General features: G+C 41.6%; 1 protein-coding gene across 1 annotated transcript in view; it reads left to right on the forward strand.

Annotated features, from left to right (window-relative positions):
* LOC309564235 (alpha-2-macroglobulin-like protein 1) overlaps positions 1-27938 on the forward strand; it is a 351540-nt gene that overhangs the window by 123730 nt on the left and 199872 nt on the right. The gene's annotated exons all lie outside the window — the stretch shown is intronic.

Below are 27938 nucleotides of genomic sequence, written 5' to 3' on the forward strand. Positions count from 1 at the left end.
GGGTTATACTGCCACTTACAGGAGGATTAGACACTGGCAAACAAAAAACTGTAGGTCAGTCCATGATAACCCTCCTACTACCAGCATTCCTCATGTTTTCGCTCGTGTCTTGGGAGGATGGACATCTTTTATTCGGCTCTGCTGTTTTAACCACTTGCCGTCTGCTCACTCGAGCACTACTGCGGCAAAGTGGCTCGTTATCGTCTGGCGACGTAGACCTACGTCGCCAGACACTCCCCTTTCTCGGCGGCGCGCACGCCGCCGGAGGCTCGCTCCCGCTGTATTCAGTCACAGCGGGAGTCGGGCCAGGGGAGGAGCAGCGGCGATCGCCGCTGCTCTTCCCCGATCGTCAGTCATCTAGTGTGGAGATCCGCCTGCTTGTGTAAACACAAGCGGGCGGATCTCCTAAGTGACAGGCAGGGTCAGATTGCAGGGTTCAGCATAGCTGAACATGCAATCTGTCCTTGTGTCACTCAGTCACCTCCCCCCACACACGTTAGTAAGCACCAGGCATACATTAACCCCTCCCTCTCCAATAAAATTAACCCCTTCCCTGCCAGTGTCATTTTTACAGTAACAGTGCATATATATATAGCACTGATTACTGCAGTAATGTCACTGGTACCCCCAAAAGTGTCAAAAATGTCAGTCAAGGGTCCGATCTTTCTGCTGCAATGTCGCAGTCCCGCAAAAAAATCGCAGATCGCCGACATTACTTGTTAAAAAAAAAAAACACCAAAAATGACAGAAATCTTTCCCTTAGTTAGTAAACGCAATAACTTTTGCGCAAATCAATCAAAATACGCTTATTGTGATTTTTTACCAAACATAGGTAGCAGAAATATGTCTATGGGTACACTGATGATATGAAGTGGATAAGTAGAAAGTGTCAGATCATAAATTAAAACGTGATATAGTGGATCCTTATAAAGTGTAAAATATATAACGATATATAAAAATAATTAATAAAAATCTTATCGTGATATATGTGTAAATATAAATAATAAAATATTAAAAATCCATTCAGTGTGTGATCCTAAAAGGTATAAATATGATTCAATTCCAAATTAAATTACTAAAATCAATACATAAAGTGGTATGTTACATACATTAAATAACCTCAATAAATAGATAAGGTGCTAATAGTCAAGTGTATAAATGTGCTAGTGAGCCAAAACAGTATATAGTAATATATAAATTTATATGTGGAAAATCAAATCATAAATAGTGTCCCAGCAATTTGAATAGAAAATGTCCATATAGGTAACCGTAAAATACTGGCGCCACAAATATAAATAAGTCCCAAGATGTAAAAGGAGAAGAGATTAACAGGAAAAAGTGGATTCCAGGGGTTCCAAAATGATGGGGGTGCTCAATAAAGGAATAAGTGCTCCCCTCCTATTACTCCCGCACTCACCAGATGGTGGTACCCCCACAGGGGTAAACAGCGTTTGGGGTGACTCTCAGAGGTCCCTCCGAAGGCTGGCTAGTGATCCACTTAATCCCGACCTTTTATAGTGTACTTTTCTCCAGGGAAAGTTGATAGAAAATAACTCCTCTTAAGTACTCCGATATAAGTGTGAGAGATCCAGATGAGGGAAGAAAGAAAGGGGCTCCAATAGTGAAGTATTGCAGTACAAAAGTGCTTTATTAAGCATAAGATTACAATACTCACATTCAGTATAAGAGAAAATGTGCACGTATGTCCTAGGGACCGCAACACCCTCGTGTAGCGGTAGTTCCGGGACGCGGTGCGTTCCACCGGCCGGATGTGCGTCTCAGTCAACAGGAAGCGGAACTGACGTGACCACGCTCTACGCGTTTCGTCATCAATGACGTCATCAGGAGCAGCGTATGGTCACGTCAGGTCCGCCCATTGTTATACTTCCTGGTTGCCGGGCAACGACAATTGTAAACTCCATGGCCGCCAATAGGAAAAAACCCCCACGGCGCGTCATGAGTTGCCGGGCAAGCACATATCTAACATTTAAAGAGAGACAAACGAACATAAATGCGATTGGTTAAAATGTAAAGCATCATCTGTTGCTAAGTGGAATTGTGATGTTTAACAATAAAGGAAAAGCTGCGATGTGTAGATACTAACAGGACAGTTGTATATTTAAAATAAATAGTGGAAATAGAACGGTGGATAAGTCCTATTTTTTCAGTGCTAAAATTTATATAAAAGAGATTTAAAAACAACTTCATTTTTAATTACTGATTAAATCTGAAATCTCTTAACAGTAAGTTAATGGGCACTGGTAATAAATATAATTGGACTAGGGTCCATTAGAAAGTGCATCCGTACAATTAATATTACGATAATAATATATAAAGCGAAATTTAAAATTATTAAAATTATTAAAATATATTTAGATTAAAATATAAATTTAATCGGAAGATTTTTACTAGGAAGACCATAAATAGTATGCTTGGAAGTATTTTAGAGGAGATGCATTTATATCATATCTATAAAAAGGAACTACATTTAGGTATTTTTATATATAAATCTGGACCATCTACAGAAATTATTGTGATACAGACCCCTACATAAATAAATAATAGGGTGTTTTAAATAGTGTACAAGGGGTGTTTATTGTCTATAATTTCCTTTCAACTTATAAAATATCCTCAATGTAGATGTCCTTATTTAAATATCGATATTTTGTATTCTAATTAGTGTATAGGGTGATGGACATAATTATTAAAAATACATATAAAAAAACCAGTATGGAATTAGTATTGTCTAAAGTTAGGTGCTTTTTAGATTTGAGGGAGGATAAAAGGTGCATATATAACATGTCTTATATGTGAATTTAATCAAGGGAGCTGTGGAATCCATAATTTTGGAGGGGTCTCACTATAGGCTATATATCTGATATAAAGCAGTTTAAGTCTATATCCAAGTTGATTCCCCCCGGCTGGAGGGACTCAAGCTGGTAAATCCAGCGTGTCTCATTCTGTGAGATTTTGCGGGTTTTATTTTCTCCCCTCCAATGTTCCTTAATGGAGTCGATAGCATAAAAGACAAGACCTCTTGGATTTTTGTTATGTACATCACGGAAATGCCTTGATAGGCTATGTTTCGGGAAAACTCTTTTTATGTTTCCTATGTGTTCTCTGATTCTTACTAGCAGAGGCCTAGTAGTTCTGCCCACATACTGCAGTTTGCACGGACATTCAATCACATAAGTGACGTGTGTGGTCTGGCACGTGATTAAATCCCTTATTTGAAAAATTCTTCTGTTTACCGTAGACTTAAAGTGTGTGGTCTTTCTTCTTTGTGCAGGGTTGTTTTTGCATGCTAGGCATTTCCGGCACCGGACAAACACCTTCAATTCAGGGAATATTCTAACTTGTTTGGGTGGATCCACCACGTTATGTACAAGTTTGTTTCTTAGAGTAGGTGCTTTTCGGTAAATAAACCTTGGTTTTTTTGGTAAAATCTTCGCTAAAGTTTTGTCAGATTTTAAAATAGGCCAATATTTCTTAAAAATCTTCTCCACTGACCTATATTGTTTGTTAAAACCGGTAATAAAAGCACAATTAAAAACATCCTCTTTATTCTTGTCCTTTTTTCTTAGTAAATTCTCCCTTGGTAAATCTCTGATCTTATTTTTAGTTGCTTCTAATACTGTTCTTTTATATCCTTTCTCCTCGAATCTTTTAGTAAGCCTCTCTGCTTGTATCTCATAATCTTCTAATTCAGTGCAGTTCCGTCTGATCGTCATGTACTGCCCTTTCGGTATATTTTGGATCCATTACGGGTGATGACAGCTAGCTGTGGGAATATATCCATTCTTATCCGTTGGCTTAAAGAAAGTTTTTGTATGTGCATCATCCCTAACTTTAAAAATCTCCAGATCTAAAAACTCAATTTTTTCTGTATTAAAATTTGCAGTAAAATTAATTCCATAAGGGTTGCCATTTAATTGGTGTATAAACAATTCCAAAGTCTCCAATGGTCCATCCCATACCATAATCAGGTCATCAATATAGCGACGGTAGAATAGCAGTTCTGGTGGGTTCTTCTCATATATCATTCTTTCCTCTAACATGTTCATGAAGATATTAGCGACACTGGGGGCATATCTTGCCCCCATAGCAACGCCTTTTGTCTGTACGTAGAAGGTTTTGTCGTACCAGAAATAATTTTTTGCCATAGCTAATTGTAGGCCTTCTAAAATATAATTTATTTGGACATGTTTCAGGTCCGTCTCTTCATGTAGCGCCTTCTTAACACTGTCCAGGCCATCCTTTTGGTCTATGCTCGTGTATAGTGAATTTGCATCAATTGTCGCCAGAATACATGACTTCCCAATTTTAACTTGCTGCAGCTCTGTTAATAGCTGAGTGCTATCTTTCAGGTAAGATTTTCCTTTGCATACCAAAGGCTGCAGAAATTTATCTAGGTATTCTACTGGTCTGGAGAAGAGAAATCCAATCCCGCTAATAATAGGTCTTCCTGGGGGTTTTTCTACCCTTTTATGTATCTTCGGAAGATGGTAGATTACTGGAGTTTTTGCTGATTTTGGTAACAGGTACCTAGCTTCCTTCTCAGTGAGTATTCCTAGGTCTTGGCCCTTTTTGATATACATCTCTAGTTTCTTGCGATATTCTTTCCTGGGATTTCTCTTCAGCCGTTTATATGTATCTGGAACACTTAAAAGATTTTTCATTTCATCTTCATAGTCACGTTTATTTAAGATTACTAAACCTCCACCCTTATCAGCTGGGCGTATTACAACTTCTTTTTTCTTTTCAATACTCTCAATAATTTCCCATATCTTGTTTTCTTTATTATTACGTATTTTCAGATTTTTCAAATCGTATTCTACCATCTTTTTAAAAGCCTGAATGCATTCATTGTTTGGTGTTTTAGGGTTAAAAGTAGATTTGTTTCTTAGTTCCGTATGTCTAAAAAGGGTATCTTTGGTAGATTTGGAATGTCCTTTTAAATTAAAATTTTTTTTTACGTTCAATTTCCTTAAAAATTTTTGAAGGTCTATATACGCCTCAAACTTATCCAGATTTTTATTGGGGGCATATTTCAATCCTAAATCTAAAATCGCTAATTCTTCTGGTGTAAAATCAATTCCACTTAGGTTAAAAATTCCAGTGTTTAAAACTCTCTCCTTCTTTTTCTTCCTCCCGCCCCGTTTACCTCTCCTCCGTTTCCTTCGTCCCATCGGTTGTTCCATGTGTATGGCCTCCCAATAGTCTGTTGATACCCGTAGGGGTTCCTCCAGTTCCTCTGATAGGTGGTGTTTTGATCGTAATCTGTGGGTCTTTGGAAATTCATTGATCTTGGGGGTCCTCCCCATCCTCCTCCTCTCGGGGGGTTGAACCATCTTCCTTGTCTGGGGGGTCTCCCTCGGTTCATTCCCTGAAAAAAACTATTATTCCTGTGTTCTTGGAACCTATCATTCCTTCTGAATTCCCGTGGGGGATAGACCCTCCTATTATCCATTAATGGAGAGAAACGATTTGAGGTATTAATTGGATATCTGGGGGATTCATATCTCAGAGGTGGTGGTCTTCTAGGTCTGATGTTTCGGGGACTTCTTGGCGGGAGTTCATAAGTGTCCGTTCTCCTTGGTGTCTCTTCTTCCATATGTATATTTTCTCTTGTCGGTCTGAATGAAAAATTCCTAGCTAAACTAGGAGTAGGAGTTTCGGGTTCTTCCTCTTGTTCGTCTTCGTCTGGTGTGGTCTCTCTTGATGTGTGTATCGGAGTATTGGGTGCTGGTATTTCCATAGCTTCATCTCTTATGGAATCCTGCCATTTATATACTTTATCATTCTTATAATCGAGAATGTCCCTATTAAATTTCTTTTGTTTCTTTAATTGTAAATCCTTATCATATTTAGATATGATTAGGGATAACTCTCTTTCTTTTTCTTTATATTCATTGGTGTTTGAGAAGGGAGTAAGGAGTGTTTTTAAACGAGTAATGTTGGTTTCAACCTCCTTTAGTTTGTGTTTCCTCCTCCCAATAATTTGTCTAAGGAGTTCTGATTCACATCTATTGAACAGTTTAAACCAATCTTCCATGAGTCCTTGGTCAGTTATGCCATCATTAGGATGTAATTCCCATCTTAATTTGCGTGGGGTCATTTTTTCTTTAATATACATCTCTAACGTGGAAATATCCCACCATACTCTTAATTGTTTTTCAAGATCATGTCTGAGTTGTCTAAATAGGCTATTAAGGTCATGATTGGTAGTGGCCCTCTCTTGGTTGAATACTTCTTCTATATTAATTTCTCTATTCCCTATGTAGCTAAAAATCTCCATAGCAGCAGAAAAAACACATTTTCAGGGGTGTCAATAAATATATAGGGGAAAGTTTCCGCGCTGATGGAGGAATTGAATAAATGACTGCAGCCTACCTCAAAAATATAGATAACTATATTTGGTAAATGTAGGGTAAATGGAGGTAATTGGCGCTGTCAGGTGTATAAATTAGGGAATATAAATATGTCTATGGGTACACTGATGATATGAAGTGGATAAGTAGAAAGTGTCAGATCATAAATTAAAACGTGATATAGTGGATCCTTATAAAGTGTAAAATATATAAATATATATAAAAATAATTAATAAAAATCTTATTGTGATATATGTGTAAATATAAATAATAAAATATTAAAAATCCATTCAGTGTGTGATCCTAAAAGGTATAAATATGATTCAATTCCAAATTAAATTACTAAAATCAATACATAAAGTGGTATGTTACATACATTAAATAACCTCAATAAATAGATAAGGTGCTAATAGTCAAGTGTATAAATGTGCTAGTGAGCCAAAACAGTATATAGTAATATATAAATTTATATGTGGAAAATCAAATCATAAATAGTGTCCCAGCAATTTGAATAGAAAATGTCCATATAGGTAACCGTAAAATACTGGCGCCACAAATATAAATAAGTCCCAAGATGTAAAAGGAGAAGAGATTAACAGGAAAAAGTGGATTCCAGGGGTTCCAAAATGATGGGGGTGCTCAATAAAGGAATAAGTGCTCCCCTCCTATTACTCCCGCACTCACCGCCTTCGGAGGGACCTCTTAGAGTCACCCCAAACGCTGTTTACCCCTGTGGGGGTACCACCATCTGGTGAGTGCGGGAGTAATAGGAGGGGAGCACTTATTCCTTTATTGAGCACCCCCATCATTTTGGAACCCCTGGAATCCACTTTTTCCTGTTAATCTCTTCTCCTTTTACATCTTGGGACTTATTTATATTTGTGGCGCCAGTATTTTACGGTTACCTATATGGACATTTTCTATTCAAAATGCTGGGACACTATTTATGATTTGATTTTCCACATATAAATTTATATATTACTATATACTGTTTTGGCTCACTAGCACATTTATACACTTGACTATTAGCACCTTATCTATTTATTGAGGTTATTTAATGTATGTAACATACCACTTTATGTATTGATTTTAGTAATTTAATTTGGAATTGAATCATATTTATACCCTTTAGGATCACACACTGAATGGATTTTTTATATTTTATTATTTATATTTACACATATATCACGATAAGATTTTTATTAATTATTTTTATATATATTTATATATTTTACACTTTATAAGGATCCACTATATCACGTTTTAATTTATGATCTGACACTTTCTACTTATCCACTTCATATCATCAGTGTACCCATAGACATATTTATATTCCCTAATTTATACGCCTGACAGCGCCAATTACCTCCATTTACCCTACATTTACCAAATATAGTTATCTATATTTTTGAGGTAGGCTGCAGTCATTTATTCAATTCCTCCATCAGCGCGGAAACTTTCCCCTATATATTTATTGACACCCCTGAAAATGTGTTTTTTCTGCTGCTATGGAGATTTTTAGCTACATAGGGAATAGAGAAATTAATATAGAAGAAGTATTCAACCAAGAGAGGGCCACTACCAATCATGACCTTAATAGCCTATTTAGACAACTCAGACATGATCTTGAAAAACAATTAAGAGTATGGTGGGATATTTCCACGTTAGAGATGTATATTAAAGAAAAAATGACCCCACGCAAATTAAGATGGGAATTACATCCTAATGGTGGCATAACTGACCAAGGACTCATGGAAGATTGGTTTAAACTGTTCAATAGATGTGAATCAGAACTCCTTAGACAAATTATTGGGAGGAGGAAACACAAACTAAAGGAGGTTGAAACCAACATTACTCGTTTAAAAACACTCCTTACTCCCTTCTCAAACACCAATGAATATAAAGAAAAAGAAAGAGAGTTATCCCTAATCATATCTAAATATGATAAGGATTTACAATTAAAGAAACAAACGAAATTTAATAGGGACATTCTCGATTATAAGAATGATAAAGTATATAAATGGCAGGATTCCATAAGAGATGAAGCTATGGAAATACCAGCACCCAATACTCCGATACACACATCAAGAGAGACCACACCAGACGAAGACGAACAAGAGGAAGAACCCGAAACTCCTACTCCTAGTTTAGCTAGGAATTTTTCATTCAGACCGACAAGAGAAAATATACATATGGAAGAAGAGACACCAAGGAGAACGGACACTTATGAACTCCCGCCAAGAAGTCCCCGAAACATCAGACCTAGAAGACCACCACCTCCGAGATATGAATCCCCCAGATATCCAATTAATACCTCAAATCGTTTCTCTCCATTAATGGATAATAGGAGGGTCTATCCCCCACGGGAATTCAGAAGGAATGATAGGTTCCAAGAACACAGGAATAATAGTTTTTTTCAGGGAATGAACCGAGGGAGACCCCCCAGACAAGGAAGATGGTTCAACCCCCCGAGAGGAGGAGGATGGGGAGGACCCCCAAGATCAATGAATTTCCAAAGACCCACAGATTACGATCAAAACACCACCTATCAGAGGAACTGGAGGAACCCCTACGGGTATCAACAGACTATTGGGAGGCCATACACATGGAACAACCGATGGGACGAAGGAAACGGAGGAGAGGTAAACGGGGCGGGAGGAAGAAAAAGAAGGAGAGAGTTTTAAACACTGGAATTTTTAACCTAAGTGGAATTGATTTTACACCAGAAGAATTAGCGATTTTAGATTTAGGATTGAAATATGCCCCCAATAAAAATCTGGATAAGTTTGAGGCGTATATAGACCTTCAAAAATTTTTAAGGAAATTGAACGTAAAAAAAAATTTTAATTTAAAAGGACATTCCAAATCTACCAAAGATACCCTTTTTAGACATACGGAACTAAGAAACAAATCTACTTTTAACCCTAATACACCAAACAATGAGTGCATTCAGGCTTTTAAAAAGATGGTAGAATACGATTTGAAAAATCTGAAAATACGTAATAATAAAGAAAACAAGATATGGGAAATTATTGAGAGTATTGAAAAGAAAAAAGAAGTTGTAATACGCCCAGCTGATAAGGGTGGAGGTTTAGTAATCTTAAATAAACGTGACTATGAAGATGAAATGAAAAATCTTTTAAGTGTTCCAGATACATATAAACGGCTGAAGAGAAATCCCAGGAAAGAATATCGCAAGAAACTAGAGATGTATATCAAAAAGGGCCAAGACCTAGGAATACTCACTGAGAAGGAAGCTAGGTACCTGTTACCAAAATCAGCAAAAACTCCAGTAATCTACCATCTTCCGAAGATACATAAAAGGGTAGAAAAACCCCCAGGAAGACCTATTATTAGCGGGATTGGATTTCTCTTCTCCAGACCAGTAGAATACCTAGATAAATTTCTGCAGCCTTTGGTATGCAAAGGAAAATCTTACCTGAAAGATAGCACTCAGCTATTAACAGAGCTGCAGCAAGTTAAAATTGGGAAGTCATGTATTCTGGCGACAATTGATGCAAATTCACTATACACGAGCATAGACCAAAAGGATGGCCTGGACAGTGTTAAGAAGGCGCTACATGAAGAGACGGACCTGAAACATGTCCAAATAAATTATATTTTAGAAGGCCTACAATTAGCTATGGCAAAAAATTATTTCTGGTACGACAAAACCTTCTACGTACAGACAAAAGGCGTTGCTATGGGGGCAAGATATGCCCCCAGTGTCGCTAATATCTTCATTAACATGTTAGAGGAAAGAATGATATATGAGAAGAACCCACCAGAACTGCTATTCTACCGTCGCTATATTGATGACCTGATTATGGTATGGGATGGACCATTGGAGACTTTGGAATTGTTTATACACCAATAAATCGCAACCCTTATGGAATTAATTTTACTGCAAATTTTAATACAGAAAAAATTGAGTTTTTAGATCTGGAGATTTTTAAAGTTAGGGATGATGCACATACAAAAACTTTCTTTAAGCCAACGGATAAGAATGGATATATTCCCACAGCTAGCTGTCATCACCCGAAATGGATCCAAAATATACCGAAAGGGCAGTACATGAGGATCAGACGGAACTGCACTGAATTAGAAGATTATGAGATACAAGCAGAGAGGCTTACTAAAAGATTCGAGGAGAAAGGATATAAAAGAACAGTATTAGAAGCAACTAAAAATAAGATCAGAGATTTACCAAGGGAGAATTTACTAAGAAAAAAGGACAAGAATAAAGAGGATGTTTTTAATTGTGCTTTTATTACCGGTTTTAACAAACAATATAGGTCAGTGGAGAAGATTTTTAAGAAATATTGGCCTATTTTAAAATCTGACAAAACTTTAGCGAAGATTTTACCAAAAAAAAACAAGGTTTATTTACCGAAAAGCACCTACTCTAAGAAACAAACTTGTACATAACGTGGTGGATCCACCCAAACAAGTTAGAATAGTCCCTGAATTGAAGGGGTTTGTCCGGTGCCGGAAATGCCTAGCATGCAAAAACAACCCTGCACAAAGAAGAAAGACCACACACTTTAAGTCTACGGTAAACAGAAGAATTTTTCAAATAAGGGATTTAATCACGTGCCAGACCACACACGTCACTTATGTGATTGAATGTCCGTGCAAACTGCAGTATGTGGGCAGAACTACTAGGCCTCTGCTAGTAAGAATCAGAGAACACATAGGAAACATAAAAAGAGGTTTCCCGAAACATAGCCTATCAAGGCATTTCCGTGACGTACATAACAAAAATCCAAGAGGTCTTGTCTTTTATGCTATCGACTCCATTAAGGAACATTGGAGGGGAGAAAATAAAACCCGCAAAATCTCACAGAATGAGACACGCTGGATTTACCAGCTTGAGTCCCTCCAGCCGGGGGGACTCAACTTGGATATAGACTTAAACTGCTTTATATCAGATATATAGCCTATAGTGAGACCCCTCCAAAATTATGGATTCCACAGCTCCCTTGATTAAATTCACATATAAGACATGTTATATATGCACCTTTTATCCTCCCTCAAATCTAAAAAGCACCTAACTTTAGACAATACTAATTCCATACTGGTTTTTTTATATGTATTTTTAATAATTATGTCCATCACCCTATACACTAATTAGAATACAAAATATCGATATTTAAATAAGGACATCTACATTGAGGAGATTTTATAAGTTGAAAGGAAATTATAGACAATAAACACCCCTTGTACACTATTTAAAACACCCTATTATTTATTTATGTAGGGGTCTGTATCACAATAATTTCTGTAGATGGTCCAGATTTATATATAAAAATACCTAAATGTAGTTCCTTTTTATAGATATGATATAAATGCATCTCCTCTAAAATACTTCCAAGCATACTATTTATGGTCTTCCTAGTAAAAATCTTCCGATTAAATTGATATTTTAATCTAAATATATTTTAATAATTTTAATAATTTTAAATTTCGCTTTATATATTATTATTGTAATATTAATTGTACGGATGCACTTTCTAATGGACCCTAGTCCAATTATATTTATTACCAGTGCCCATTAACTTACTGTTAAGAGATTTCAGATTTAATCAGTAATTAAAAATGAAGTTGTTTTTAAATCTCTTTTATATAAATTTTAGCACTGAAAAAAAGGACTTATCCACCGTTCTATTTCCACTATTTATTTTAAATATACAACAGTCCTGTTAGTATCTACACATCGCAGCTTTTCCTTTATTGTTAAACATCACAATTCCACTTAGCAACAGATGATGCTTTACATTTTAACCAATCGCATTTATGTTCGTTTGTCTCTCTTTAAATGTTAGATATGTGCTTGCCCGGCAACTCATGACGCGCCGTGGGGGTTTTTTCCTATTGGCGGCCATGGAGTTTACAATTGTCATTGCCCGGCAACCAGGAAGTATAACAATGGGCGGACCTGACGTGACCATACGCTGCTCCTGATGACGTCATTGATGACGAAACGCGTAGAGCGTGGTCACGTCAGTTCCGCTTCCTGTTGACTGAGACGCACATCCGGCCAGTGGAACGCACCGCGTCCCGGAACTACCGCTACACGAGGGTGTTGCGGTCCCTAGGACATACGTGCACATTTTCTCTTATACTGAATGTGAGTATTGTAATCTTATGTTTAATAAAGCACTTTTGTACTGCAATACTTCACTATTGGAGCCCCTTTCTTTCTTCCCTCATCCGGATCTCTCACACTTATATCGGAGTACTTAAGAGGAGTTATTTTCTATCAACTTTCCCTGGAGAAAAGTACACTATAGAAGGTCGGGATTAAGTGGATCACTAGCCAGCCTTCGGAGGGACCTCTGAGAGTCACCCCAAACGCTGTTTACCCCTGTGGGGGTACCACCATCTGGTGAGTGCGGGAGTAATAGGAGGGGAGCACTTATTCCTTTATTGAGCACCCCCATCATTTTGGAACCCCTGGAATCCACTTTTTCCTGTTAATCTCTTCTCCTTTTACATCTTGGGACTTATTTATATTTGTGGCGCCAGTATTTTACGGTTACCTATATGGACATTTTCTATTCAAATTGCTGGGACACTATTTATGATTTGATTTTCCACATATAAATTTATATATTACTATATACTGTTTTGGCTCACTAGCACATTTATACACTTGACTATTAGCACCTTATCTATTTATTGAGGTTATTTAATGTATGTAACATACCACTTTATGTATTGATTTTAGTAATTTAATTTGGAATTGAATCATATTTATACCTTTTAGGATCACACACTGAATGGATTTTTAATATTTTATTACTTATATTTACACATATATCACGATAAGATTTTTATTAATTATTTTTATATATATTTATATATTTTACACTTTATAAGTATCCACTATATCACGTTTTAATTTATGATCTGACACTTTCTACTTACCCACTTCATATCATCAGTGTACCCATAGACATATTTATATTCCCTAATTTATACGCCTGACAGCGCCAATTACCTCCATTTACCCTACATTTACCAAATATAGTTATCTATATTTTTGAGGTAGGCTGCAGTCATTTATTCAATTCCTCCATCAGCGCGGAAACTTTCCCCTATATAGGTAGCAGAAAACAAATTGGCCAAAAATGTAAAAAAATTTAGATTTTTACATTTTTTTGGGGGGAATTTCATATAAAAAAAATGTGAAAAATATTGTTATTTTTTCAAAATTTACGCTCTTTTTTTGTTTATAGCGCAAAAAGTAAAAATTGCACAGGTGATCAAATACCACCAAAAGAAAGCTCTGTTTGTGGGAAAAAAAGGACATAAATTTAGTTTGGGTTTGGCATCGCACGACCGCGCAATTGTCAGTTAAAATCAATTTGTTTTCTGCTACCTATGTTTGGTAAAAAGTGGCCCAGACGTAAGACAGCAAAATCCTCTAGTGGTAAAGTGGTTAAACACTGACTTATTTTTTTGGTACCAGTTTTTTATTCTTCAGATTAGTTTTCATTCAAAACTTTTCTCTACATCATTGCTAGATATTTTCTCTTTGATTGCAACTATCCAGCACTGTTATCCTAGACTTAGATTCTGGAGTACCGCTTTCTGGCCCCACTGCACTGGAAGTTGCAGAGATAGCCTAGAAGTGACCTATGGACATTGGGTTTTCTTGAAGGAACGTTTTCCAGACTTAATTTTGGTGAAAGTTAGCTGTGGACCACTTATCAGTTTCAGAGCCACTGACATTGTCTCAGCGCTTGCCCTGGCTCTGAAGACTTATTTAGTGAGTAGGTTGGTCAGACTGAGCCCTGGGAGTTACCTCATTTTCATGGGTACTGGGAAAAATCCTTTTTCATTCCTGCAAGTTCTGCTGCGGGGGGGATATCATCTGCTGGGTAGAGTGCTGTGCATGCACACTCTGCATTCCCCCCCCCCCCCCCGATACAGTGTTGAGGAATAATCTCTCTGATGCTGCTCCTGCACACATAGAGCTTTGATCTATTCCTGCTGCCCAGCTTCAGTCATCTGACCCACATATGGTCGCAACATGTCTGATTCTTGATGCAGATCACACTTTTCTGGTGCTTCTATCTCACACTCTGCTAACAGCTCCAGGGCTGCTTGCAGTGCTCCTGCTGATGGTGCTAACGTCTGCAGCTTAGAGTGATGTTGCCCTATCCCATCCTCTAGCAATCAGGGGGTGGTTGTATCCTATGGATAAGTAATAAGTAAAATGGTTTGGTGAATGCCACAAAAAATATATTTTGTGCCAATTGCTGTTCCCACCAGATTCAAGTACTCCTAAAACTTGACAAGGCTAAAAAGTGTATATGTGGTGCGCTATTCAATAAAGATCAGTGTTGTGTGTGTAACCATGATGGATAGTCATATCATCATATTTGTAAATACCAGAATGCAACAATCCAAAAATAAGTGCCTTATATACACCTTGTTATCAAACAATCAAAACAATGTAGGGAGAGGTGAGATCCTACAAATGGGTGACAGTCTAAAATAAAGTTTATGAATCTTTAAACACATGCAGTGCTGAGGAAGTCATGTGTCTAGTGATGCAACGCTTTGGAGGAGCCAGTGACGTCAGAGTCAGTGACTGTTTTACTGCGATTCAAGCTGGGAAGCCAGTGAGCAGGGCTATCTCGTGGCACACAATAACAGGACATTGCAGATTAGATTCTATGCTCTTTTTTACATCTTGCAAATGTGAGTGTTATGGAGTTATGTTATGTTAATAAATATTTTAAAGCGGAGTTCCCCTCATCTGTCTTCTACCCCCCCTCCCCTCTGGTGCCACATTTGGCACCTTTCTGGGGGGGAGCGGGTACCTGTTTCCGTCAGACCTCACCGCGGGAGGTACGTCAGAAGTTTGGCCCCCTTCTCCTCCCTCTGCTTCCAGGCCAGTAACTGAGCACAGCATGCTTCACGCATGCGCAGTAGGGACCCGGCCATGAAGCCGAAAGGCTTCACTACCGGGTTCCCTTACCGGCAATGGTGGTGGCAGCATCTGACAGCCAATGGAAACATTGGCTGCAGTGCTGACATTGCTGGATTCAAGGACAGGTAAGTGTCCTAATATTAAAAGTCAGCAGCTACAGTATGTGTAGCTGCTGATTTAAAATTTCTGGAGGGGGAGGCCGGAACAACGCTTTAAAAAAGTTACTGCACTGTGAAACTATTTCTTTCATTCACATAATCGTGGAGCTGCTACACTTCTATAAAAGGAGGAATATAGAGACGTCTGAGGAGTCCTCCAGGTGGACCGATAAATCTTTTTACACTGCACAATTCCCTTGTGCTGCAGGTGAGCGCACATTGCACATAGAGGTGTTCAGCAGGTGGATGGATTTGGCACATTTAGCACAATCATCTTGAATGAAGAAGCACTGCATGTGTTTAAAGATTCACAAACTTTGTTTTAGATTGTCACCCATTTGTATGATTTCACCTTTCCCTACATTGTTTTGATTTTTTTGATAACAAGGTGCATATCAGGCACCTGTTCATGGATTATTGCATTATGTTTTTTTCAAATATAATGCTATGACAGTCTATCATGGTCACACACACAACACTGATCTTTATTGAATAGCGCACCACTTTCACATATACACTGGCTTATACTATGGTCATGCAAGACTTGATCCTCCAGAGGCTGCTAGGGGTTCCTTGAGTAATTTCTACTTCTCAGATTAGTTCCCACTGACACCATTGATCTTTTTAGCTATCTGTGAGGGGTTAATTCTTCCCAATGACCACAAGTGTAAAGAGCATTCTTCTCATTGACCATCACACTAATGTATCATGAGTTGTGGATATAGTAATTTTGAACAGGGGTTCCCTGAGACCGGCACCACTTGAAGTGTGATCTAGGAGCTAGATCAGGATCACACTGGATCAAGTAACAGTGAGGAGCTGAATTGGGACTTGCCAACCTATAAAGATGGTCCCACGTTAGAGCAGGTGATAAGGGAACCCCCAGGGTGCAGAGTCTAAGAGTCAGCCGGTATTTACCAGGGAATCCCTTACAGGAGGGTAACACCGTACACCCCCCCCCCCCCTGTCCTCGCTTTACTTAACTCCATGAGTGGTGAGCAGTAAGTGCCTAGGCAGCCTGTGTAGCAGTCAGGGGATTTCAAATCCCCACTCTTCTTCCTGGGCTTCTGGGACAGAGTGATGCTCTATGCTGGTACTCACCAATGAGAATCTCTCTGATCCATCCAGGAAGTGCTGCAGAAAGAAGAGGGCGAAGAGCGGGGGTTTCAAATTCCCTGACTGATTCACAGGTTGTGTGGGCACTGACAGCTTAACATCCATGGAGATAAGTACAGCAGGAATTGGGGGTTGGGAGGGTGTACGGTGTTCACCTTTTTTTATCTTTTTTCATAAAAGGTGAACTAGCACTTTAACACTAATTGAACATCTCTTTGTGAGGTACTGTAGTGTGTTACAACACTTCCTCAAAAATGCAACCTGTCCTACTTATTTTAGTGTACACAACTGCAACACATTTATGTGAACTGAAATAATGCAACGTAAGGCAAATTGCCTAATTACCTTGTCTGTGTTGTGACTGCATTGGACAATGCTTCCCAATGCAGCCCAACATGGCTGATCTGAATGAGCCCTTTCTGTTTCCCCATCCCTCAGCTAGACTGACTTTGGCTGTCTTGAAAGTAAACTACCTGTGTCCCTCAGTGAATGAAAATAGGATTTTTGTATTCACCATAAAATCCTTTTCTTAGATTTCATTAAGAGACACAGATGCCACCCCTCTGTGGTTATGAGCATGTCATTGGAACTGCTTTACTATTAAACTGAGGCATGCTAGTAAAAGAAAGGGTTATAATAGGCTGGCCTATATTTTTTTCATTTGCCAGTATCCAGTTTCATTTACTAGCGCCAGGGAACCAAAGGCATTTGCCTCACATCTACAGCAGGTTGCTTTGGATCCCCAATGCCTTGGTAGCCCACCACTGCATAATTTTTTACAATCGTGCTAAGGTTTGTACATGTCTGTGAGACTCTTATCGTGTGTTATAGCAATTAAAGCATATTTTATATGTAGCACCCTTCTAGTTAGGCAGGTGCTAGGTAAATGCATCTATGCTCCTTCTGCTTATCAGGGGAGCCTGATCTATTAGGTTGCTTGTCACATGTTTCCAGGTGTGATTCACTGGGTCTGAGGGAGTGTCTCCACTGTATCCAATGAGGGAGCTTGTTGGACAGTGGCACATCATGTTTTATGGCAGTCCCAGCGGGAGGGCATTCCTGCAATGCATCCTGGGATTGACCATAAATACTGAGGGGACATGTGACAGATTGTCTTTGGCGCGAAGCAGAGTCCCAGGAGGAGCTGGATGGCTGTTTCTCCTCCTGCAGTGTTTGAGGAAGGTAGTCTTAGGCGGCCGGCCTAGTGAACCAGGTGTGGAGCTGAGCTGTAGAAGATCCAGTGGAGCTGACAGTGGAGTTGCTGGCAGAATCTCTTGGGAACAACAGTGTCCGTGAGTACCAGGAGATTTGCCTAAGGGTCTGCCCAGGAAGGGGGTCCACTTTAGTGAAGTCAGGGGATCAAGGAGCTAGCTCACACAGAGAGTGATATAGTAAAGGGGGTGCAGTGTAGAGAACCCTGAAGAATAAGAACAAAAAGGGGTGCCAGGAAAGGGCCCTGAAGAGTGTTCCACAGTACAGCTTATCTAATACCACTCATTAACTACTTTTTCACCGCTAGTGACAAGGTGAAGTAGCGGCCTTGCTGCACTCAGCAACAAATAGTCGCCCAAGCAGATTGTGCATAGTTATTACAAGTTGGAGTACCCCACTCAATCCCTTCTCCTATCCACGTTCTCAATAAAACCACAAAAACCAAAACTCCTAGACTTTTTCCTGACTGAGCCAAAGCACTTTGAAAATGCTGAACTGTCATGTCATTGCTGAGGGTAACCCAGGGGAACCTGTAACCAGCAGCTCCCAAGGGAGTATTGCTACATATAGGTACCGGAGGCTCGGATTTTATTTAACCATGCCCCTTTAAGCCCCATCCACTGTTAATGCAATTTGGCCACACCCACAGTTCACAGCAGTATGTGCCCCATTACTACTCCTTCTGGGGTGCCCAAAGGTGCTTCAGGTCTTTTACAATTCTAGCAATGCCTCTGCCAGTGTCACGTCTTCCTGTAGATGACAGTAAAACCCAAGGTAAAGTATTCCTGTGTCTCTGTGTGAATAAGAAAAGGATTTTATGGTTAACAAAAATATCTTATCATGTTGGATATTCTTGAGGTCCAACTCTAAAGGGGTCGTAAATTCAGAAGGTTTTTATCTTAATGCATTCTGTGCATTAAGATAAAAAGCCTTCTGTGTACAGCAGCCCCCCTATTACTTACCTGAGCCCCCCTCTATATCCAGCGATGTCCAAGAGTGCATCAGCCATCCAGGACTCTCTCCCCTGATTGGCTGATATACAGCAGTGGCGCCATTGGCTCCCGCTGCTGTTAAAATCAGCCAATCAGGAGAGAGAGGGGCGGGCCGAATGGCTACTCCGTGTCTGAATGGATACACTGAGCTGCAGCTCGGCTCGGGTGCCCCCATAGCAAGCTTCTTGCTGTGGGGGGCACTCAACGGGAGGGTGGGGCCAGGAGCTCCAGCCAGGAACCCTAGAAGAGGAGGAATGGGGTTGTTCTGTGCAAAACCAATTGCACAGAGGAGGTAAGCATAACATGTTTGTTATTGTATAAGAAACAAAATGAGACTTTACAATTACTTTAAATAACATTTTCATTTACTACACATGTGTACACATATTAATCTATATCAGAAATGTGTACTGTCTGTGCTGACTACCTGTCCATGTGTCCTATTTCTATATACAATTTCAGGGAGAATCTGACTTTTGTCAAAGCAATGAGTTTCTCTCTCAAACACAGATGTTAAGCTATGGTATTGCGATAGTATCGACACCTGTGCGGATTACACTGTAGGACCATGGCTATATGAGTATCACCTTCTCTGTGAACCCACTGCAGAGTGTAACACACTGTAGAGTATGAGAGTTTGTTTACATAGCGCAGTATCACATGACATAGGAGGGCAGACTTCCTCAGAAGATACGCAAGAAGCCTGACTTTTTTTTAATGCAGTGCATGTGTTTATTGCATTATACACAAATCAGTGATACCATTATGACCACTGACAGTGAATAACATTAATTATCTGGTGACAATGGCATCTGAAAATGGGTGGCATACAGTGCATTGCGAAAGTATTCGGCCCCCTTGAACTTTTGGACCTTTTGCCACATTTCAGGCTTCAAACATAAAGATATAAAACTGTAATTTTTTGTGAAGAATCAACAACAAGTGGGACACAATCATGAAGTGGAACAAACTTTATTGGATATTTCAAACTTTGTTAACAAATAAAAAACTGAAAAATTGGGCGTGCAAAATTATTCAGCCCCTTTACTTTCAGTGCAGCAAACTCTCTCCAGAAGTTCAGTGAGGATCTCTGAGGCCCCGTTCACACTGGGGCGATCCGACTTCCCGGGGCGACCTCATAGGTTGCGGCGCGCAGCTCGCACCGCGACTTTGGAGCGGCCGGTACGGACTTCATAACATTGAAGTCAATGCAGGTCGCTCCAGGTCGCCCCAAAGAAGCTCCAGGACCCTTTTTCTAAGTCGGAGCGACTTGTGTCGCTCCTATTTGAACGGGTCCACAGCTTCTCTATGCCAGACGACCTACAGGCCGCCTGACAGGTCGCCCCAGTGTGAACGGGGTCTAAATGATCCAATGTTAACATAAATGATTAATGATGATAAATAGAATCCACCTGTGTGTAATCAAGTCTCCGTATAAATGCACCTGCACTGTGATAGTCTCAGAGGTCCGTTTAAAGCGCAGAGAGCATCATGAAGAACAAGGAACACACCAGGCAGGTCCAAAATACTGTTGGGGAGAAGTTTAAAGCCGGATTTGGATACAAAAAGATTTCCCAAGCTTTAAACATCCCAAGGAGCACTGTGCAAGTGATAATATTGAAATGGAAGGAGTATCAGACCACTGCAAATCTACGAAGACCTGGCCGTCCCTCTAAACTTTCAGCTCATACAAAGAGAAGACTGATCAGAGATGCAGCCAAGAGGCCCATGATCACTCTGGATGAACTGCAGAGATCTACAGCTGAGGTGGGAGACTCTGTCCATAGGACAACAATCAGTCGTATACTGCACAAATCTGGCCTTTATGGAAGAGTGGCAAGAAGAAAGCCATTTCTTAAAGATATCCATAAAAAGTGTTGTTTAAAGTTTGCCACAAGCCACCTGGGAGACACACCAAACATGTGGAAGAAGGTGCTCTGGTCAGATGAAACCAAAATCAAACTTTTTGGCAACAATGCAAAACTTTATGTTTGGCGTAAAAGCAACACAGCTCATCACCCTGAACACACCATCCCCACTGTCAAGCATGGTGGTGGGAGCATCATGGTTTGGGCCTGCTTTTCTTCAGCAGGGACAGGGAAGATGGTTAAAATTGATGGGAAGATGGATGGAGCCAAATACAGGACCATTCTGGAAGAAAACCTGATGGAGTCTGCAAAAGACCTGAGACTGGGACGGAGATTTCTCTGTCGCTCATTGACAGACGTAGTCTTCTTGATTCACAAGAACTGGGTTATGTTGTCTCCGCAGGAGCAGGACTAGGCAGAAAGAAAAAACATTCTGGCTCCACCTTAGGGGCAGTCCCTGAGGGTATATCCTCCCTCTCTCTGCTACAAGGCATCAGTTTTTTTCTGTCTAGTCAGGAGTAAGGACCTAAGTTCCTTGCTGGGATCTTTTGGGTCCTGGCAAGATTTTTTCTTAGAAAAAAATATTTTTTAGGCAGTTTTCTCCAGTGTTTTTTTCCTGTGAGATCTTCAAGCAAATACGCCGGACTGGGCGACACTAGTGGTCACCCCAGCCGGCCTACGAGCGCGCGCAGACCATTGCATTGCGCTTGGTCGGCCGCGACACATTCAAGTAAGTATGCGGGGCCGGGCGACGGGCTGGATGTTGAGATCCAGTGGTCACCCCGGTTTCTGCCTACGAGCGCGTGCAGACCAGAGCTCCGCACTGGGTCGGCCGCGACGGAGTCCCATTGGAGGGACTGACCTTGCGAGTTAAAAGTCTCGCTTGGACGCCAGGAACCAGAGAGTCGAGGCGTCCGGAGTGGTCCACAACCCCCCACCCCGGTGGAGAGGGTATTGTGAAGAAAGGGTGCCTGTCGGTTTGGTATGGTGAGTAAACGTTCCCTTTTTTCCTCGTTATGAGGCAGTATGAATTATGGGCCCCTCCATACATGGTCAGTATATATCTGACACTAAAAGTCCCCCTTGTAAATACAGTATGTGTTTGGTGGGAAGTGGACTTGGTTTGAGAGCTAACACTCTACCCAGCAGACTGTAGTATTACAGTAGACATAGGAGGTATAATCCTACCTTAATTGTAGTGTACCTCCTGCAGATCGATAAACCGCCACTTAGCAGAGATGCAGGTGGATGTGCTGGGAAAAACGATTTCGGCGGTCCGCCGCCATTTTGCCGTAGACCAGGTGCATGTATGTCCTCAGGTCACGCCGGCCGCCATGTTTTTGGAGTCTATTGTCTCCTGTATGGGGGCGGCCATGTTTGATGAGCCCAGCTACCTCGTGGAGAGCTGGGAACGCCGGAAGGCGTACATAGGGGGCGGAGCCACGTCCTTCTACCCGGGAAAAAAACGAACACAGCTCTTTCCAGTCTGTAAAAGACAGACGCTGACTGCAGTTGGTTGGAAACTTCTCTGCATCGGGTGGTGAGCCTTGGGGGTCTCTTTCTCTCTCTGTGTGGGATCGAGAAGCAGGTACTCTGAGGGGCGCTATTGCGCTAGGGGGAGACACATTAAAAAAAAAAAAGAGGTATTTTTTTATTTAAAAAAAAAAAAAAAAAAAGTTTTTTTGTTTTTTCTGGCAGAGGTGTCCTGAATTGACATGGACCCTGCCACTCATGTATCTCCACCGGATCCCCTCGAGGTGTCTGCAGGATCCTCCAGCACCCCACTGACAATTGAATCCTTGTCAGCTATTATGGAAACTTTTGTGTCCCGGGTGGAAGTGGCTTGTCAGGGACAGGGCGCAAGAAAGCGACCCCCGCCTAACCCCTTATTATCTGAAACTTCGGATTCAGAATCTGAGCCTATTTCTGCAGTTGCAGGTACTTCATCTGGGATTGGTGTCTCGGGTACTGTCTCTTCAGACAGTGAGGAGGATGTTTCGGCATCAGCCATAGCCCGAGAGGAAGCGTTGGTAAACGCACTCATTGTATCTGTTCAAGAAACCTTAAGATTACAGGGTATTCCGTCGGAAATAGCTGAAACTGAAATCCCTTTTGGGACTAAAAAACGCATCAAAGTGGCGAAGGTTTTTCCATTGCCCAAATGTTTTGGCAATCCAATCAAAGAAGAATGGAGTCTGCCAAAACGCACCTCTGCTATTTCTAAACGCATTAACAGGCGTTATCCGTTTGAGGAAACTCTCATTAAGAAATGGACAGAACCACCTGTGGTGGATTCACCAATTGCTAGATTGAATAAAGCCACGGTTATTCCTTTAGAAGACGCTCCGTCTTTTAAAGATCCAGTGGATCGCAAGATAGAAGCTATGTCTCGCACCATGTTTTCCTTGATTGGATCAGCTTTCAGACCAATAATTGCTATTGGTCTGGTTTCGCAGAGTGTAACTGAATGGACCAAGTGGTTACGCCGGGACTTAGAAGAGGTCCCTCAGGCGGTATCAGATTTGTTGGAACAAATGATACAGGGGTTACAGTTTGTGTGTGATGCGGCGTTAGACGCCACTCCATTATTGGCGCGAGCATCAGTTTCAGCAGTGGTTCTCAGGCGTACACTGTGGCTAAAAGGTTGGTTAGCCGACCAAGGTTCCAAAAAAGCATTAGCTAATATCCCCTTTTTAGGAGAACGTCTATTTGGAGCCAACTTAGATGAGATCATTAAGGATCTCACGGGTGGAAAGAGCACCTTTTTACCGCAAAATGTTAAGGGTAAAGGAACTCGTCAAAGACGAGGGCCTTCTTTCTCTGCTCACAAAAAGTTTTTTCGTCCCGCGGGTGAAAAAATTAAGTCCTCCAAAGCTCCTTCAGGAGGCTTCAGGGGACGTTGGTCGGGCAAGCAAAAGCCCGCCCCCTCCAGACCTGAAGATAAATCGTCCAAAGCCTGAAGGTGCGCCCCCACCCATAATTGGGGTGGGGGGACGTCTTCGCCGGTTCCCGGATCCATGGCTTTCCAGAATCCCGGACAAGTGGGTTTGCGAAGTCATAAGGTCAGGGTACAAGATCGAGTTTCGATCTCTCCCACCGGGGCGATTCTTCCCTTCCAATATCCGACTATCCCCGGGTCGTTTTGAAGATCTGCGGAGAGCAGTCACGGATTTACTACAACAAGGAGTGGTAGTCCACGTTCCTTGGACAGAACGTTTTTAAGGGTTTTATTCAAACCTATTTACAATACCCAGGAAAGAGGGCAAAGTGCGTCCAATTCTGGACTTAAGGGCACTCAATTCCTTTCTCTACATAAGGAAATTCAAGATGGAATCCATTCGCACAGTAGCAGCCTTCCTGCATCCAGGGGATGTCCTAGCGTCCATAGACATCAAGGACGCCTATCTCCACATTCCCATTTTCGCAGGACATCAGCGGTTTCTACGCTTTTCCGTAGAAGAGAACCACTATCAGTTTGTGGCGTTACCTTTCGGTCTCGTTACTGCTCCTCGGGTCTTCACGAAGGTGTTGGCCCCAATGTTGGCACTACTGCGCCAAAGAGGCATATCGTTTCTAGGTTACCTAGACGATCTCCTGCTTCATGCAGAGTCTCCTCAGACCCTGCTACAGAATATAGAAATTACTATAATTTCTTTACAGGAATTCGGGTGGCTGGTGAACCAGCAAAAGTCATTTCTGGTTCCCACCCAGAGGCTCGAATATCTGGGTCTAATTCTAGACACAGTCAGGTCAAGAGTTTTCCTTCCGGTAGGGAAACTCCGGAAGATTCAATCAGCAGTCCAGTTGTTACTATCCAACAGCTGGTCTTCTCTTCGAACTTGCATGAGGGTTCTGGGGTTGATGGTGGCTTCCTTCGAAGCAGTCCCATTTGCCCAGTCCCATACCCGAATTCTTCAGCAAGAGATTCTTCTCAGATGGATTCGGAATCCGGAATCCCTGGACAATCGGATCCGATTGAGCAAACAGACCAGAGAGTCTCTGGTCTGGTGGCTTCGGTCTCCGATGCTCAGCCAGGGAAAGTCATTTCTGCCAATATATTGGACGATAGTGACCACGGATGCCAGTCTATCCGGATGGGGAGGAATTCTCGGTCAGTTATCTGTCCAGGGACTTTGGTCCCTGGAAGAATCCAGGTTGCCGATAAATGTATTGGAACTGAGAGCGATCAGACTTTGTCTGATTCATTGGACCGAGCAGCTCCAGGGCAGCCCGGTTCGGATCCAGTCGGACAACGCCACGGCCGTGGCTTATGTCAATCACCAGGGGGGCATCAAGAGTGTCCGAGCGGCCAAAGAAGTGGCTTGCATTCTTCGCTGGGCGGAACGATTTGTTCCAGCTATCTCTGCGGTGTTCATTCCGGGGGTGGAGAATTGGCAGGCAGATTATCTCAGCCGTCAGACTCTGGATCAGGGGGAATGGTCCCTCCATCCAGAAGTTTTCCACCAGTTGTGCCTACGTTGGGGCACCCCGGATGTGGATCTGTTGGCATCACGATTCAACAGGAAAGTACAGAGATTCGTGGCTCGCTCCCGCGATCCTCTAGCAGAGACCGCAGACGCACTGATCGCCCCGTGGGGGCAATACCAGCTAATGTATGCCTTCCCTCCTCTCGGGTTACTGCCAAGACTTCTTCGCAGGATAGAGGAGGAAGGAATTCCAGTAATCCTGGTAGCTCCAGACTGGCCTCGCCGAGCTTGGTAAGCCGACGTGGTCAGACTGGTGGCGGACGTCCCGTGGAGACTTCCTCTCAGGGAGGACCTACTGTCTCAGGGACCGATCTTCCATCCTGCTTTACGATCGCTGGCTTTAACGGCCTGGCTATTGAGACCCAGGTGCTGAAGGACAAAGGATTGTCAGCTTCAGTTATTCCTACTCTAGTTAAAGCAAGGAAAGCGACTTCCAGAAAGATTTATCATCGCACATGGAAGTCCTACATTGCATGGTGTGAACCTTTGGGGTTCCGCCCACGGTCTTATTCGGTTAGTCGAATATTAGCTTTTCTGCAACAAGGGGTTGAGCAGAAACTGGCCTTGAGTACTATCAAGGGTCAGGTCTCAGCATTAGCTATCTTCTTTCAGAAGCCTTTGGCTACTCATTCCTTGGTGCGGAATTTCATCCAGGGGGTGCGACATCTGGCTCCGCCAGTGCACGCGCCGTTACCACCCTGGGATCTTAATTTAGTATTGTCGGTTCTTCAGAAACCTCCCTTTGAAGATATTAGGGAGATTCCTCTACCTACGTTGTCCCAGAAGGTGGCCTTCTTGGTGGCTATTACTTCTGCACGCAGGGTGTCAGAACTGGCCGCTTTATCTTGTCGTTCCCCATATCTGGTGGTTCATAGAGATAAGGTGGTTCTTCGTCCGAACCCATCCTTCCTACCAAAAGTGGTTTCAGAATTTCATCTGAATGAAGAAATTGTATTACCTTCCCTGTGTCCTAAGCCCAGTCATCCTCGGGAGTTTGCTTTACACTCCTTGGATGTGGTCCGGGCGATCAGGGTATACTTGAAAACGACAGACTAGTTTCGCAAGATGGATTCACTTTTTGTGATCCCGGATGGACCCAAAAAGGGGTTGCCTGCATCTGCCGCGACCATTTCCAAATGGATCAGACAGACGGTGGTACAGGCTTATTCTATTAAGGGTCGGGAGCCCCCGTTCCCTGTTAAGGCGCACTCCACTCGGGCACTTAGTGCGTCATGGGCCTTTCGCCATCAGGCGTCAGTGGTCCAGGTGTGCAAGGCGGCTACCTGGTCGTCGGTGCATACCTTTACAAAACATTATAAAGTTGATGTAATGGCATTGTCTGATGCCTCGTTTGGCCGCAAGGTTTTGCAGGCCGCCATTTGAGGAGACCAGTGGTCTGCCTCGAGGGTTTTTTTCCGTTGGAAATTTTCATTTGAGTCTCATTCTTTGTTTATAATGAGCCTTTAAAACTTCTAGTTTGGCACCGGTTGGGCCTTCTAGATTGGATTTTGATTTCGGTCAATCCCACCCCTCATTTGTGGCACTGCTTCTGGATGTCCCAGTTCTTGTGAATCAAGAAAGAAGACTACGTCTGTCAATGAGCGACAGAGAAAATCGGATTTTTGTAAGATCTTACCGTAAAATCCTTTTCTCTTAGCTCATTGACAGACGTAGTACCCGCCCCTCTATCATTGAGTTGGGTTGGGTTAAATTCTCTGTTGCTGCTTTGTGACAGAACTGATGCCTTGTAGCAGAGAGAGGGAGGATATACCCTCAGGGACTGCCCCTAAGGTGGAGCCAGAACGTTTTTTCTTTCTGCCTTGTCCTGCTCCTGCGGAAACAACATAACCCAGTTCTTGTGAATCAAGAAGACTACGTCTGTCAATGAGCTAAGAGAAAAGGATTTTACGGTAAGATCTTACAAAAATCCGATTTTGTCTTCCAACAAGACAATGATCCAAAACATAAAGCAAAATCTACAAAGGAATGGTTCACAAATAAACATATCCAGGTGTTAAAATAGCAAAGTCCAGACCTGAATCCAATCGAGAATCTGTGGAAAGAACTGAAAACTGCTGTTCACAAACGCTCTCCATACAACCTCACTGAGCTCGAGCTGTTTTGCTAGGAGGAATGGGCAAAAATTTCTGTCTCTCGATGTGCAAAACTGATAGAGACATACCCCAAGCGACTTGCAGCTGTAATCGCAGAAAAAGGTGGCGCTACAAAGTATTAACTTAAGGGGGCTGAATAATTTTGCATGCCCAATTTTTCAGTTTTTTATTTTTTAAAAAAGTTTGAAATATCCAATAAGTTTTGTTCCACTTCATGATTGTGTCCCGCTTGTTGTTGATTCTTCACAAAAAATTACAGTTTTATATCTTTATGTTTGAAGCCTGAAATGTGGCAAAAGGACGCAAAGTGCAAGGGGGCCGAATACTTTCGCAATGCACTGTATATTAGGCAGTAAGTGAACAAGTTGTCCCTGAAGTTGATTTGCTCAAAGCACAACAAAATGGGTAAGCGTAAGGATATGAGCAACTTTGACAAGGGTAAAGCTGTAATGGCTAGATGACTGGGTTAGAGTAACTCCAAAACTACTGCTCTTGTGGGGATGTTCACAGTTTGTCGTGGTCAGAACCTACCAAAACTGTTCCAAAAAAGGAAGAAACCAGCAAGTCGGCAACATGGGCAGCCACAATTTATTGATATATGTGGGGAACAAAGACTGATCTGTGTGGTCTGATCCAAAAGATGAGCTACTACAGCTCCAATTGCTGAAAATGTTAA

This window comes from Pelophylax lessonae (genome assembly GCF_965119305.1).
Source record: "Pelophylax lessonae genome assembly, chromosome: 9".
Lineage (NCBI taxonomy): Eukaryota > Metazoa > Chordata > Amphibia > Anura > Ranidae > Pelophylax > Pelophylax lessonae.